The sequence below is a fragment of the Lotus japonicus genome, chromosome 4, assembly GCF_012489685.1.
Source record: "Lotus japonicus ecotype B-129 chromosome 4, LjGifu_v1.2".
NCBI classification, from domain to species: Eukaryota; Viridiplantae; Streptophyta; class Magnoliopsida; order Fabales; family Fabaceae; genus Lotus; species Lotus japonicus.
In genome coordinates, this window is record NC_080044.1 from 17,903,864 (window position 1) to 17,914,190 (window position 10,327).

Below are 10,327 nucleotides of genomic sequence, written 5' to 3' on the forward strand. Positions count from 1 at the left end.
TTGTTCAAGGTAATTTTGTTGCTAGCATTCCAATTTATTTTCTTCTTTCTGTTTGTTCTTGAATTCTTCTTTAGTCTCTAAATATTTGGAGTCCTTTCCATTTCTGTGGTGATTTGTCTTGTCTTCTTTTGTTTCATATTCTAAAGTCTATTCTAATCTGTGTGACTCTACACAAATTTGGTGGCATAATTCTTTGTGTGTCTTAACTTTGATTTACTCAAGAGATTGTGAGAATTTTTGAGTGGAAAAAGGCAAGAGTGCACATCATAGAAAAGCCAATTTGAGGGAAACACGAGAGAAGTGAGGTAAACACTAACATTTGTTTGTTCTACTTGAATCTTTTCATTTGTCAAAGATGTCAGGAGAAGAGGAGGAGCAACCAGCAGTGCGACTCTCGACCATCGAAATGCGGGCTCTTACACAACATCTGGAAAACTTAATGAGGAGGCAAACTGAAGAGATCCACGAAAGGCTGGATCAAATGGAGAACCGGAACAATAGTGACAGTGAAGGCGGGAGGCCACGACGAATTCATGAAAATCCTAGACCTGCTCGGATTGAAGGAGTCAAATTCCAAATTCCTCCTTTTAAGGGAAAGAGTGATCCAGAGGCATACTTGGAGTGGGAACTCAAAATAGAGCATGTCTTTGCTTGCAACAACTATGAGGAGGACCAAAAGGTGAAACTTGCAGCTGCTCACTTTTCAGACTATGCTCTTGTTTGGTGGAATAAGTTTGCAAAAGAGAGATTGAGAAATGAGGAGCCAGCGGTGGAAACATGGGCTGAAATGAAACGAATCATGAGGAAAAGATATGTCCCTTCAAGCCATGCTAGGGATGTAAAATTTAAACTTCAAAAACTTACCCAAGGCAGCAAGAGTGTTGAGGAGTATTACAAAGAACTTGAGGTGCTTATGTTGCAAGCCAATCTTGAGGAGGATGAAGAGGTAACCATGATTCGATTTATTAATGGTCTATCTAATGATGTTAGAGATATTGTAGAACTTCAGGAATATGTAGACATGGAAGAATTGCTGCACAAGGCCACTAAAGTTGAGCAACAACTCAAAAGGAAAGGGCTTGCAAGGAAGAGTTCTACCAATTCCAATTCATCTTGGAGAGACAGAATGAAGAATGAAGGGCCGAGCACCCTTAGCAAACCAGCCACCAAACCACAAGCTTCAGCTTCTTCAAAACCTCTTGAACAACCATCCAAAAAGAGCAAAGAGGTCAAGTGCTTCAAATGCCAAGGTATGGGACATTATGCTTATGAATGTGCCTCCAAAAAGACCATGATTCTTAAGGATGATGGAGACTACACCAGTGAGTCCGAAGGAGAACAAAGTGAAGAAGAAGAGGAGGCAGCCATGAATGGTGAATTGTTGATGATCCGAAGAATGCTTGGTAGCCAACAAAAGCCAAAGAAAGAAAGCCAAAGAGAGAATATCTTTCACACAAGATGTTCTGTCAATGGGCAGATTTGCTTGATGATTGTTGATGGCGGGAGCTGTACTAATGTGGCTAGTGAAAGAATGGTGGAGAAGCTGAACCTGGTCACAAAACCACATCCTTGGCCATACAAACTTCAATGGCTCAGCCACTATGGAGAAATACAAGTAAGTAAGCAAGTTGAAGTTGACTTTTCCATTGGCAAATACAGGGATAAGGTTCTTTGTGATGTTGTTCCCATGGAGGCTAGTCACATACTGCTGGGAAGACCATGGCAATATGACACCAACTCTGATCATAATGGCAGCACCAACAAGATCTCATTCCAACATCATGGCCAGAAAATTACGCTCAAACCTTTGAGCCCTAGGGAGGTGCGTGAGGATCAAAAGAAAATGAGAGAAAAGATTGAACAAGAGAGAAAAGAAAAGAGTGAGACACTTGAGAGAAAGCAAAAAGAAAAGAGTGAAACACTTGAGAGAGAGCAAAAAGAAAAGAGTGAAATACTTGAGAGAAAAGAAATTTGTTTGATCAAAAAGAGAGAGGTGAAAAGGATGATAGCTTCAAAACAGATCCTATACTTGATGTTTTGCAAAAATCAGATTTTGAACACTAACACTTTTGAAAATTTTGAGCTGTCTTCTAGTGTTAAATCTCTTTTGCAGGATTATGAGGATGTGTTTCCAACAAGTGTTCCAAGTGGTCTACCACCACTGAGAGGAATTGAGCATCAAATTGATCTCATTCCGGGAGCTTCTTTGCCTAATAGGCCAGCATATAGAAGCAACCCACAAGAAACCACTGAAATTCAAAGACAAGTGGAAGAACTCTTGAACAAAGGGTGGGTAAGAAATAGCATGAGTCCTTGTGCTGTACCGGTGATTTTGGTACCAAAGAAAGATGGGACTTGGAGAATGTGCTCTGATTGTAGAGCCTTGAATAACATCACCATTAAGTATAGGCACCCTATTCCTAGACTTGATGATTTGCTTGATGAATTGCATGGAGCATGTTATTTTTCTAAAATTGATTTGAAAAGTGGTTACAATCAGATAAGGATAAAAGAAGGGGATGAATGGAAAACTGCTTTCAAAACTAAATATGGTTTGTATGAATGGTTGGTTATGCCTTTTGGTTTAACTAATGCACCTAGTACTTTTATGAGACTAATGAACCATGTTTTGAGGGAATTCATTGGGAAATTTGTGGTTGTGTACTTTGATGATATTTTGGTCTATAGCACTACTCTTGAGCTGCATGTTGAGCACTTAAGATCCGTCTTGAGTATGCTTAGAAAGGAACAATTGTTTGCCAATCTTGAGAAATGCACTTTTTGCACTGACCATGTTGTGTTTCTTGGTTTTGTTGTGAGTTCGAAAGGAGTGCAGGTTGATGAGGAAAAGATCAAAGCCATTCAAGAGTGGCCCACTCCTAAATCCGTGGGTGATGTAAGAAGTTTTCATGGCTTGGCCAGTTTCTACAGGAGGTTTGTAAAGGACTTTAGTACCTTGGCAGCACCCCTAAATGAAGTGGTGAAAAGAATGTGGGTTTTCATTGGGGAAAGAATCAAGAAGAGGCCTTTGCTGCCCTAAAGCATAAGCTTACCCATGCACCTATACTTGCTTTACCTAACTTTGCTAAATCTTTTGAACTTGAATGTGATGCTTCAAATGTAGGTATTGGTGCTGTGTTGCTTCAAGAAGGCCACCCAATTGCTTATTTTAGTGAAAAGTTAAGCGGAGCTGCCCTTAACTATTCTACTTATGATAAGGAATTGTATGCTTTGGTGAGAGCTTTGAAGACTTGGCAGCATTATCTTTTGCCCAAAGAATTCGTGATTCATAGTGATCATGAGTCGCTGAAATACTTGAAGGGGCAAGGTAAGTTGAACAAAAGGCATGCCAAATGGGTTGAATTTTTGGAACAATTTCCCTATGTCATAAAACACAAAAAAGGGAAAAGTAACATTGTGGCTGATGCTTTATCCAGGAGACACGTGTTGCTTTCCATGTTAGAGACTAAATTGCTAGGACTTGAACATGTGAAAGAAATGTATGAAAAAGATGATAACTTTGCTGAAATTTTTGTGGCTTGTGAGAAAGTTTCTCAAAATGGATTTTATAGGCACAATGGATTTTTATTTAAGGAAAACAGGTTGTGTGTGCCTAAAAGTTCCATTAGAGAACTGCTTGTTAAAGAATCCCATGCTGGGGGATTAATGGGTCATTTTGGAGTCCAAAAGACTCTAGAAACTTTACAGGAACATTTTTATTGGCCCAAAATGAAACATGATGTGATCAAGTTTTGTGAACATTGCATTGTTTGCAAGAAGGCTAAGTCTAAGGTGATGCCACATGGTTTGTATACTTCTTTGCCAATCCCTGAATACCCTTGGGTTGACTTGTCTATGGACTTTGTTTTAGGCCTCCCTAGAACAAAGAATGGTAAGGATTCCATTTTTGTGGTTGTTGATAGGTTTTCAAAAATGGCTCACTTTAGTCCTTGCAGGAAAGCTGATGATGCTTGTCACGTTGCTGATTTGTTCTTTAAAGAAGTTGTAAGACTTCATGGGATGCCTAGAAGCATAGTTAGTGATAGGGACACCAAGTTCCTAAGTCACTTCTGGAGGACTTTATGGGGGAAGTTAGGCACTAAACTTTTGTTCTCTACCACTTGCCACCCACAAACTGATGGGCAAACTGAGGTGGTTAATAGGACCCTAGGCACCTTGCTTAGGACTGTCCTTAAGGCCAATTTAAAGGCTTGGGAGGCGTGTTTGCCTCATGTTGAATTTGCTTACAATAGGGCTGTCCATAGCACTACCAATTGCTCCCCATTTGAAGTAGTGTATGGATTTAACCCTTTGACTCCTCTTGATTTATTGCCTATGCCTAACATTTCTGTTTTCAAGCACAAGGAAGGACAGGGCAAAGCTGAATATGTCAAGAAGATGCATGAGCGTGTGAAGGCTCAAATTGAGAGAAAGAATGAGAGTTATGCTAGGCAAGCTAACAAGGGAAGAAAGGAGGTGGTGTTCCAACCCGGAGATTGGGTTTGGGTGCACATGAGGAAGGAAAGGTTTCCAGAACAAAGGAAATCCAAACTCCAACCTAGAGGGGATGGACCTTTTCAAGTGCTTGAGAGAGTCAATAACAATGCCTACAAAATAGAGCTTCCAGGTGAGTATAACATCAGCTCAACCTTTAATGTCTCTGATTTATCTCTCTTCGATACAGATGGAGGAGACTTTGATTTGAGGTCAAATCCTTTTCAAGAGGGAGGGAATGATGAGGACAAGGACAAGGACAAGGGTCATGGAGCACTAAAAGGACTTGGAGGACCAATGACAAGGGCTAGAGCTAAAAAGGCCAAAGAGACTCTTCAGCAAGTAGTGGCAACCATTCTTGAAGACAAAGTGGTAGAAGAGATGGAACCAAAAATCATGATGATCATTCAGGCCCAAGAAGAAGAGCCAGCCCACGCATAGGGGCTGCCATGTGATGCTTTGTTTTATTTTATTTCAATAAAGATGCAAATGACCAATTGAATAAGTTGGATCCAAATGCATTATGTTGCTGAATTTTATTTTAGTGTGTTTAATCCACTTCAAGTGGTGTGTGTGTGCATGGGGCGCATGAAGGGCTTAAAGGGAGGGACCCATTCCTTTCTTAAAACTCTTTGAATGTGTTTGAATTTGAATAAGTTCTGAATGGAGGAGTTACATCAGCAAAGTCAAAGGATTGAAGAGCTTTCAAAGGCAAGAATGGAGTTACAAAGACAACGAAATTAAGTGCATAAAGAGCATTGAATGCTATGTTCCCTGGTCAGAATAACAGTCAAGAAAGGGAGTTACATGAAGCAATCAGCCACTAAATACACGTTCAGGGCTGAAGCATATCACTATCTTCCTCTTTTAATTTGTAACTCCTAGCCTAGGATTCTTCTAGAGAAATTACACCTCATCATTTTTTGTAACTAGGCTGAATTTCCTTCTTCTTTATAAGGACCACTCCTTCAATGTAATAGACAGATTATGAATGAATTAGTATTTTTTTTCTGAGTGATTCAGATTTGTGAGAGTGATTCTCATAGTTCTTGAGTGATTCAAGAATTAGGCTTATCAAGGGTTTGCCACCACCTTTGTGTGAAGTCTTCATCTTCCATTTCACTAAAACTTCCCCTCTTTTCTGTCCATTTCCCTTCTATCACGAAATTCTTCTTCTTCTTTCTCACATTTCAGAGTTCTCATCATCCAAGATCAATCCTAGACGATCCATTTCAGCCCTTGCATCAACTTGGGGCGTATCACAACTGGTTGAAGCCTAGGGAGTGCAGCTCCATACATCACCCACCAATCCCTTGGCTCGAGGTCCCATCTATGTTGTGAGCAATCATATTGGGAAAGTTCTCCATTTGCACTTGCGAATTTGGCAATCTCAGCATATGCCTCTAATCTTTCCTTTGCTACCGGAAAGTAGCTTCTTAAGCACTTGTTTCTTTCCATGCAAATGTCATTGTCCATATTAGGGGTTACTCGGTTTGGAGCTCCCTCAAGCCATTGCTCACAATAGTATCTAATAGAAAGTATAATCAACAAGTAAAAGTTAGTTGGTTCCACTAAGAAAGAGTACAATAAAAATTGAAGTTACAAATGAATTAAGCTTACCTTGGATTAAGTGAATGGGCTAAGCAATGAAGTGGAGCGTTACTTTTGGTCCATCTATCAATTAGGATGTTATACACCACGTCATAGAAGGATGAATGTTGATTCAGCTCCTTGTTCTCATGTTGAAATATTGCTAGTTTCACTTGCTCAATCATGGAATCTCATTTCTCATAAACCAAATGAAGAGTGGGTTGATCAGTATCACAAGCACGAAGCATGTCATATATGGGACTTGTAAAGCTTAGTACATAATCAACTTTCTCCCACCAACTATCATTTAAAATTGTGTCTTTCACAAATATTGCTCTATGTTTATCATCATCTCTATAGCTAATCCATTGTTCATCATTGACCATAGAAAGAAGACCTTGCTTAACGGTTCTCAACCTTTTAAGCATGATAATGGTTGAAGGAAATCTAGTCTCAGCAACCGCAAGCAACTTCAAATTCACAAACCGTTGAAACATGGAAAGCCTCATGGAATGGTTCATGATGAAATTTCTAATGAGTTGAGCATCATTAGCAACCTTAGATATCCAACTACACTCACTGTAGGCAGCCTCATTACTTTCAGTATTTTTTGGATCACAAATGTTTTTCAATGCAAGGTTCAATGTGTGAACAACACACGGTGTCCAAAAAATATGAGGATGAACACCCTCCATAATAGATCCAGCCGCCTTGCAAACAGAATAGAAGAACCTTGCAATTTCACAACTTAAATGATCTCTAGCCTCATTATTGAACGCCTTTTCTGATGGTCCTTCCAAACCTCTTCTTTTCCTGCTCCAATCATCAATGGAAGGTGGTCTCATACGTGTTGTGCCAGTGGGTAAAGGAACTTGAACAGGTTTTTCTTTCTCCATCGCAGCCTTGTCAATTTCTTTCATCTCTTCTAAACAATCATCGGAGACTTTTGTACAAACAGCAATCCCTTTGTTTCCAATCTTCAACAAGTGAGCCTTCACTCTAAAATAGGAGTTCTTAAATACATGTTCACAGTAGTTGCAACGACAAGTTGCATTCCCTCCTCCATCTTGCTTACATTGTAATAAAGTCACATAACCCCAAAAATGTGTTTTTCCTTCAACTTTTCCGAGTGCAAATTTCTGAGATATGGAAGAACTAGATTAAGTACTTGAATTGTTACTAGATTGTTGAGAAGCCATTTGCACTGTAACAAGAATTCAGGCAAAAGAACATGAACAAAACATATATTCACAAAGAAAAAGATGAGCCCTCCTACCGAAACAAAAAGATTAACATTACAGGTTCTGGAAAATGAGTTACAATTTACATGTTATCAGTATAAATATAAGGCCATAAGGGCACATATAATTGATTCATGCCAGGGTCAGTTTCTACTTTCTATTAAAATCACATATAACCTAGGCATAGGTTCTAGTAAGAAGCTACACAAACTGTAACAATAAACAATACATATTTTTAATGGATAAAAAAACACCATATATAATCAATCAACCGAATACAGCAATTTTACAGCATCGATTATGATAACACTCTACAAATTGATTGCATTACAAGGCACTTGTAGCAAAACGTGAGAGAGAAGAGGAGAAGAGAGGTAAAGGTGTAGAGAACTTAAGTGAGACTGAGAGAGAAGAGGAGAAGAAACGTTGTGCAGAAGAAAGGAGAAAAACGGCGTCAAGTGGAGGAGAGGGTGAGAATTGAGAACGTGGGGAGTAAATTAGGTTTATTTACTATCTGGGAAAATATTTTTTAATTATTTAATTAGTAAAAAAATCAATTTTTTACATTGAAGTACCCAGCGGCGTACCTGGGCCGCACCGCCAACGCACCCAATGACCCGCGGCATACCCGGTGATTTTCAATGCGCACCGGAGCGTACCAGAGCGCACCCACGGCGTACCCGCACCGGTGCGAAGGCCAAATTTGCGTACTCGTGCTTCACATACGTCAGTTTAGGTTGAGGGTAAATTCAGTTACTAAATTAGCATTCATTCACCGCTCATTTGTTTCGATTTAAGTCGACGCTAATGTCACCAGCCAAACTAACACCGATGTAGATTGGCACTAACTTGAAATCAATCTAGCCCATTTAATTGGTCAATATGTTGGCAATAGTCATGAAGTTTCATCTTTACAAACTCTCTCGAACCCTAACCCTTCTCACTTTCACTCTCACTCTCAATTTTGTTGTCCTGCATTGCAGCTGCCCCTAACAACATGTACAATACAATTGAACTTGACAATGTTGATGAAGCTTCATGGAGTTGTTAACTACTTCAGAATGTACTTATACTTCTGAGAAGGTTCAGCATGTCGGGCTTCAGAAACATTTTTCTCTTTTTCTTAAGGGATTTCCCATTTTAACAGCAGCCAATTACTTCTCATTTTCTTATTTTCGATTTTTCTCCATAGTACTTCTTTTCTCAAGCTATTATTCTTTTTGAGGTTTTCTCTTTTTCATTTGCATTCTTTGTGGTAGTAGGCATAGTCTCCTTGACATGACATCTTTTGCAGTTAGAGCTTTAGACACTTTCAGAGGAGGTTCCTCATCCTCTTCATCATGAGTAGGCATTTGCTAAATATAAGAAGCAAGCAATCTATCTTAAACTACTTGTTCTTGCTTTTCGTTTTCTTCCTCCAAATTTAACCTCCTGGATAGTTCAGCATTAGCCTAATTTTGGTATTGTTTTCTCTGCACAACCTCACTAAAAGGGTTCATCATCATAATCATATGAGTCTTGAACAACCACCGATGCTTTGCCTCCACATGTTCCTTTAGGATGAATAGGAACAAAGGGTCCAGTAGTCGCTCTAGTGAGAGGTGCAACAACTGAAATTTCATCACCAATTGATATATTTCCTTTAGGTTTGCGATATGGAACAGGATGAGCATGCAATGATGGATTATCTCCTTGAAGACATGATTTTAGATGACAAAGTAGCTCCACCTCAACAAATATGTTTCTTCCAAAATTCGTACTTGCAGCTTTTTAAGGTGTACTCCTGCTTTTGCTTCAGCTTCAACTCTGAAGGATTGTTCAGCATCTTCAACACTAAGTTCAACTCTCATGAATTATGTTCATAATTGTACTTGTGATTATGGAATCGGCAGGAGACAAGCCCTTAGCAACTTTTTCAGTATCCTTATCCACTGAAGCTGATGTTGATGATGCTTCAACTGCATTGAGATCAACACTTACTGCTTCATCTTGATTAGATGATGAAAACATGATAAGTGCATTTTTTACCACATATTCTATTGTGTTTTAGGCACTTATCTTGTGGATTTATTTGAAAAAGTTTGTAGATTAACTTTCTTTATGTGTAGAACTTATAAACTTGTCAAATTTTGAAGTTAGAATAATGGTTTTAATACATTTTAGTTTCAAATTGAGTTGTAAGGTGAAGATTTGGAATGAATGTGGATTTTCTTGAATTTATGCATATTTTCCCTATGAGCCCATCCATTTCCCGCTCAACCCTCTATGTAAACAATACTGTCAAAATGAAGGGCTGAGCGCAAAGGAAACCAAGGTCTGAAGTAACTGGTCGCATTTGTAAAATGTTATAAATAGGTCAATCAAAGGAATACTGAGGCCACCATTAAAAGCTTAGAAATTCAGATGAGGTTATTGGCTGAACAAATGACTAAGCACTAGAAAGGTAAATTAATAGCCAATGATGAAAAAGTTGATGGTGAGAAAATTAAGGAATGTGGAAAATTTGTTGAAAAAGAGAATGTGGAAGAAATACAGGAGTAAATTCCAAAACATTGGAAGAGTCACATAATCACCAAAACATAGGTATGAAATTTCAATTTGAACATATTGATTTTGTGTCTGGTGATACGTTTGATCAATATACTTCACTTAATTCCTCAATTCGCATGTTCATACTTGATAACCTTAAATATAATTGTGATGCCAAACTGATGTATGTGAATTTGATTTGAAAGAAGAAAACGAAACAGAATTGGGGTGGAGTAAGAAAAGAAAAAATAAAAAGAGGGAAAAGAATATAAATATGCCAAAAAAGAAGAAGGACCTATTTTGCAATCATTGTTTACGGTCAACGTAGATTTTTTTGCGTCAAGTTAACGACGTTAAACAAGCAGTTCCTGAGAGGAAACCCAATGTTCAATTAGTTTTACAGTTTCCAGTTATTTTTAGTAAGTAATATGGTCATTTTGTGAAGTTGTATTTAAATCTGTGTTTTTTTGTGC